Raw genomic sequence first — 6,832 nt, 5'->3', positions numbered from 1 at the left:
ACACATTACTGAAATTTTCAACTCAGTTGAAGAACTTGCTTTTTATAATGCACTGCTAAAGATGAAAAAAAGTGATCATTTTCAGAGTGTCAGAAATGAGAATATAGATTCAATAAGGCTATTAATTTTTCCACCAGAATTAGGAACATTTAGAAGTCAACCATAAAAGAACAAAGGAAAAGAAGCATAGATAAATTACTTATGTATTCCTATAGATGTAAGGGGTAAAGAGAAAGGAGTAAAGAAACCAAGTGAGGGAGGAAGAATGTGAAGAAGGAAGGGAGGAAGGCAGAGGAAGGAGATGGAAGAGGCAGTTTCTATTGTTGAAAATAGATAAAAGACAAAAAGCAAATCTAGTAAACTAAATCTTAAAGTCCAGCCTTCTGAGGTGATGCCTCGCTGGAGCTGGAGTATGAGGTCTTCAGGACGGCAGGCACTGCACAGGGTCTTGGTTCTCTTCCTCCTCCGACATATCTGAGGGACTGGAAGACTCATCCGACTCTGCATCCATAACCCCAACGCCAGGAGCTCCCCAGTGCAACTGATGACCTCTCTGTGTCAGGTGACGCATTAGAACCAAAGCAGGTGGTTGTCAAACAGGTCAGTGTGGTGCAGGCTGTCTTCATCTCGTTCCTGCTTGTTCCTCTTAATCACATTCTTTAAGCCTATAAAGCCAGTGGTAACTTTAGCTGTGGGTGCCCAGATCTTAGCATCGTGGTCTAGGCCACTGGTCGCCATCACAGGTAGGTAAGCATGGGATTCAAGACAGTTAATGGTCCCTCCTTTATGCCCCTCCATGAACTGAACAATCTGACAGGATGATTTCTCCCAGAGGAAGATGTGCCCACAATCACTGCCGCTCACGACAAACTCACTTCTGGGGCCATAGAAATTGACACCTTTGACTGTGGCATTATTTCTGTGCCCCTTGTATCTTTTAACATACTGTGCTCCACCTCAGTGAGAGGAGCTGAAGAGGTAAATATCTTCATCATTGTAACTGGCCCGGAGCTCTGTGCCATCGTGACTGTACACAAAGCAGGTGATGTTTGCTTTAGAATCACAGTTGACTAGGTGATGAGGACAGAATTTCTTAAGTACTCCATTATTCTCATTCTCATCAATTTTCCTCTGGTCATAAATTCTTACAAACTGATCTTGTCCACCCACTGCAAACTGCTAAGTATTGGCAGGATTCACATAGATTGTATACAGCCCCATTTTCTTCTCCTTCTCTTTTGTTACCACCACTTTTGAAGCTGGCAGGCCTTGTCTGAGGTCAGTGGCGAAGACAACTGCATCTTCACCTGAAGTTAGGAACTTAAAAGAGGAGTCGTGCTCCAGAACCAACTTGTGGGAGTCTCCCCTGTGCTGGGCCACACGCTTAGTATTCTTGCAGTGTCGTGTAGCAGATAGCTCTGCTGTGCGTATCTGCTCATCACAGGCACACATGGCCAGGGTGGAATCACCACAGTTGGGAAGGAACTTGGCCTGAAAAACATTATTTCTGTGGCCACTCTCAAAGTCCAGTACAGGCTGCTGACGCACCCAGTCCCACAATATCACTCTAAGGTCATCACTGCTAGTGTCCAGCCAGGTGCCACGCTGGTTAAAGTGCACAGTATTGACACAACTATTATGGCCTTCAAGCTCATACTGCAAGTGGAAACGCTGCACAAAGACTCTTGCCCCACAGGCCTGATATACAAATCGGGCACTTGAACCCAGCTGCCATTTTCGAAGAGCATTAAGCACTTGCCAGCGAGGGTGGGGGAGGACAGATGTCTCTGAAGACACCCAATCCTCCAGGGACCGATCCTCGGCTGATAAATACTGATCAGGGTTAGCCTCATCGCACTGTACCTGAGGCTGCTCTTCTTCTGCCGATTTTTCCTCTTCTTCCTCTCCTAGCTCTTCTTCTAAGCGGTAATGGGACTGGTTTCTATCACTGGTTAAGAAATGTTCAGCGTCTTCTATTCTTTCGAAGTCGATGTCTTCTCTTGAACTTTCCATGGCTGTGCTTTGACTTTCTTAACTGGCGTGGCTGGGAGTACCCCCATCGCCAGTACTGTCACCATTTCTGGTCAAGCTCATTTCAGCGTCTGAGCAGGCCTCCCTCCCTGCCTCTGCTCCAGAACGCTCCTCAGAGCGATGGGACAGGCTTCTGTTCTCTAAGTCTGGTAGGCCATCTGTGCTGCTCACGTTGTCAGACATCTTCAATGATGCGTGCTCTAGTCGGTCTGGAGTGAGTAAAAGTCGTAGAAGCCTGAGGAAGGGAGTAGGCTCACCCCGGGGTGAGACAGGCCGGCAGCGAAAAAGTAGGCCTAGCGCCAAGATGCCAACCAAGGAGGCCAAAGGGCAGGGGCAATTTCTGGTTGAGGCAGTTTCAAGTATGGAAGCTGGTGAGGTTCAGACTTCTTCCCATCTCGAGTCTCGCGGTATTTCAAGACTGCTTAGAGTTTTCCAGAACCTGGAGAGTTCGACCCCAAACCATTTGACATTGTCTGCTGCTGTGCATACCGTCCTATTGAAGATTGAAACATACTGTGCTTTGGAAGACATTCTTATTAGAGATCCATCAGCAAAAGTGATCCTCCCTAGGCAAAACAGTTACCATAAGACTCTCAGTGCTTTGCTTGAACATAACGTACAGTATGAAATGAAGAAATAGGCAAAAGCAATGAAAGATTGCTAAGGTCCCCAAGCTAGTGAGTTCCTGACATACAAGAAATATCTTCAGCAAATCAAGCAGCTTGAGGGAAACCTTGAGAGCTCTAATTGGTAGAAATGGCATAGGGTTGACATAAATTACACGATGACTAGTTCATTACATTTTAGATTAAAAAATGAATACTTTTTTTAGTATGAGTAGATCCCAAATATTGAATTAGACATACTTCTATTAAAAAAATTCATTATTTATCTGAAATGCAAGTTTAACTGTGTCGTGTATTTTTATTTGTTAAATCTGGCAGACTTTCTTAGTTAGAAGAGTAATTTATTCCTTCAGTGTAATCAAAGGCAAAATCAACTGGTCAATTTAAAGTAGACATTGAAATGAGTAACTACTTCACCAATTTGAGATAGAAGCACAACCTTTTTTCTCTTTCCAGCAGAGATTCTATATATTTATTTGGAGTTAATTCAATTTAAGACACTTAAGGAACACCAACACAATTTTATGAAAAAAAAACTGTGATGTTATAGAACTATCAAAATATTTTAAATATCTCCCAAAATATGTCAGAGGCTTTTTGGGGGCTTTTAGGGAAAAAAAGGCAGCTCTTTTAGAGGCAGTTAATTGGCATTGCTCTATTAACTTCAGAGCTTCTCCAAATGAATTATCTAAGATGATGTCAGTAAATGTTTGAAGGGCTACAGTAAACTGCTGACTAAAAATGCCGGAATGAGGAAAACAAGATTTCCCTCAGAGTAATTGCAAGATCAATGTAAAATCGATTAAACATAGAAGCATAAAGTCTTCTAAAGAGAGAGAATGGTTCCAAGGCTAAGAGTAATGGTAAGACACATAAAAGAATATTCATAGCAATTTGTAAAGAGTAGCACAGCAACCTGAAAACCACCTGAGAGACCCATCAAGAGTAGCATGGATAAGTAGACTAGCATACATTGCTATAATGGAATAATGTAAAAAAGTGAGGACTAATGAATTAAAACTAAATACATCAACATGGATAGATCTTAAAAACACGATGATGAGTCAAAACACAAGTGACAGAACAATGGTTAATAATTTCATTTTCATACCTATCATTATAATTTTCATATGTAATAAGACTATTTTAAAAGGCAAGAAAACAATTGACTCACAATTCAGGATAATGATTACTTATGGAGGAAAGAAGGAAGTTAATATCTGATAGAGAGGAAGCTCCAGTAATTCTTGGTAATATGTATAGCTCACTGTGGATATAAGTATGTTGTTATTCTTTTAATTATTTATTGCCTGGCTTACACATTTGTGTATCCTTTTCTATGTATTATATATATTGCATAGTAGTTTTTTTTTAAAGAGATAATATTCATTAACGAGGGGTCTTGCTCGGCCATGGAGTTCAAAAACAGGAAAACCAGAGCATCAAACTCTAGTATGCCCATCCTGGCATTGTCCAGGAGAAGAAGCCTTATTAATTGGCTTTGGAAATGTCTCATTGCAGGGAACAGTTCCATTGTTAGAGGTTCAGTCAGGTTATTTCAATCTGATGCTATTGTATTAGTTTGACTTTTTTCTACATGCTCATTAAGCAAACTTTGGCTATGAATTAGCTTTTCATTTAAATTTTCATTTAAGTTTGCTTTGAATTAAATTAATCCATTTGGTATATTTCCATTCCCATTCATTCATTTATTCACCACAAATTTATTTAGCACTTCTATGCACCGTGTACTGTTCTAGGTCCTGACAATACAGTGGTGAATAAAAGTGTTAATCCCTTCACTCATGGAGTTTATAATACAGTGGAAAAAAGAGACAATAGACAAGTCAATATAGAGATAGAGCATATGAGGCAGTGGTGAAATGTATAAAGAGAAATAAAGGTGTGGAGAGAAATAAAGGTGTGTAAGTAGGTATAGACTGGAGGTTGTTATTTTAGATAGTGCATTCAGGAAAGGTCTCCTTTATGGGGTGACATTTAAGTAGAAGGCTGAATGAAAAGAGAAATGCAGCATGCAAATACCTAGGATAAGAACATTCCTTATACAGTGACATTGAGTGCAAATGCTCTAAAATTGTAGGACAATATGAGTGTTCGTGGAACTTCAGGGAGGCCACTGTGTCTGAAACAATGCAAGTAAGCACTAGGGAGAGTGTCAGGCAATGGGACTGAAAGAAACAAAGGCCAGTTAAACAGACCCTTGTTATCCATAATAAATAATTTTTATTTTTATTTCATTCTGTGTGTACTGGAAAGACTTTAGAAGCTTGTGAACATGGCAATTGCATTATCTGACTTGCTTTTTAAAAAGTGGATACTGGCTGCTATGTGGAGAATAGAATGGGGTAGCAAGAGAGAGCAGAAGTACTAAAATATTGATCTAATCCAGGTGAGAAATTAAGGTGGCTTAACCTAGGATGAGGATAGTGCATGTCGTGAAAACTGGTTAGGTTTGGAATACATTTTGAAAGTAGAAATTACAGCATTTACTAATGAGTTGAATGTGAGTGTGAAGTGGATTAGTCAAGCTACTAGCAAGAAGCACATGTCACTTGGGCAATTTTAAGCAGTTCAATAGGTGTTTTTTTTTTTTGCAAAGGTGAGAGAAGGCTGTAGGGAAATCACAAGGGAACAATCAGGATGTCAAGGATATTATGAACAGGAAGATATTATACCCTTAGGCCTAAAGGTGTGGAGGAGAGAGAGCAGTTATCAAAAAACCTGAGACAGAAAGGGCAGTGTGGAGAGTCTGACTTGACAGGAGCTATCATTAGCCGTCCTTCAGAGCACCTGCAGGGCATGAGCTAGGGAAACGTACCCCCCAGATTAATTTTTCTCCCTCTGCTCTCCTGATGGTACTTCCCACTGAGTCATGTGAAGAAGGTAAGATTTTATATCCTGTAATTTTACTGAATTTATTAGTTCTAACTGTGTGTGTGTGTGTGTGTGTGTATGTGTGTGTGTGTGTGTGTTTTTGAGTGTGTGTGTGTATGTGTGTGTGTGTAGTCTTTAGAAGTTTTCATATACTGTATAAGATCATGTCATCTGCAAGCAGATAATTTTACTTCTTCCTTTCCAATTTGGATGCCTTTTATTCATTTTTTCTTGCCTAATTTTCCTGTCTAGGAGTTCCAGTACTATGTTGAATAGAAGTGTCAAGAGTGGGCATCCTTGCCTTTTTCCTGATCTTAGAGAAAAAGCTTTCAGTTTTTCACTGTTGAGTGTGATGTTAGCTGTGGAATTTTCATATATATCACCTTTATTATGTTGAGACAAATTCCTTCTATAACTAGTTTGTTAAGAGTTTTTATCATGAAAGGGTATTGAATTTTGTCAAAAATTTTTTTGCATCTATTGTGATCATGTGATTTTTATCCTTCATTGTGTTAATATGGTTTATGACATTGATTGATTTGCTTATGTTGAATCATCCTTGCATCCCAGAGATAAATCCCAGATGTTCATGGTGTATGATCCTTTTAATATGCTGTTGAATTTGGTTTGCTAGCTTTTTGTTGAGGATTTTTGCATCTGTGTTCATCAGGAATATTGTCTTACAGTATTCTTTTCTCATTGTGTCTTTGTCTGGATTTGGTATCAGGGTAAATAACAATGAAATATTCAAAATGGAAATTAAGGAAACAATCCCATTCACAATAGTATCAAAACAATAAAATAGTCAAGAATAAACTTAACCAAGGAGGTATAATGAAAGCCATAGAACATTAATGAAAGAATTTAAAGACACAAATAAATGGAAAGACATCCCATGTTCATGTATTAGAAGACTTAATATTGTTAAAATGTCCATACTACCCAAAATGATCTACAGGTTCAATGCAATTCCTATCAAAATTCCAACAGTCTTTTTTTCAGAGGTGGAAAGACCAAACCTCAAGTCCACATGTTCTAGAGATCTATTTACAACATTGGACCCATAGTTAACAATACTGTATTTTACACTTGACGATTGGTCAAGGTAGATTTATATTGTGTTCTTACTAAAATAAAAACACATAAATAAAAAATTTTTTAAATTAAATTTAAAAAAAGAAAGGAGGAGAATAAATCTGGATGAGCAAATATAAGCTACCTGGTCCCTGGAGGGTAAATACAAATCAATGATGACTCCTAAGTGTTTTCTAGGAACAGTG

The 6,832-nt window shown here is 39.0% G+C and overlaps 1 pseudogene; it reads right to left on the bottom strand.

The window, feature by feature from the left end:
• Positions 1-421: 421 nt before the first annotated feature.
• LOC102995119 (DDB1- and CUL4-associated factor 8-like) lies at positions 422-2,214 on the bottom strand (annotated as a pseudogene).
• Positions 2,215-6,832: the final 4,618 nt, after the last annotated feature.

The sequence above is a fragment of the Physeter macrocephalus genome, chromosome 21 (assembly GCF_002837175.3).
Source record: "Physeter macrocephalus isolate SW-GA chromosome 21, ASM283717v5, whole genome shotgun sequence".
Classification (NCBI taxonomy): domain Eukaryota; kingdom Metazoa; phylum Chordata; class Mammalia; order Artiodactyla; family Physeteridae; genus Physeter; species Physeter macrocephalus.
The sequence above is the reverse complement of the archived record's forward strand: the minus strand, read 5'-3'. Positions and strand labels throughout refer to the sequence as shown.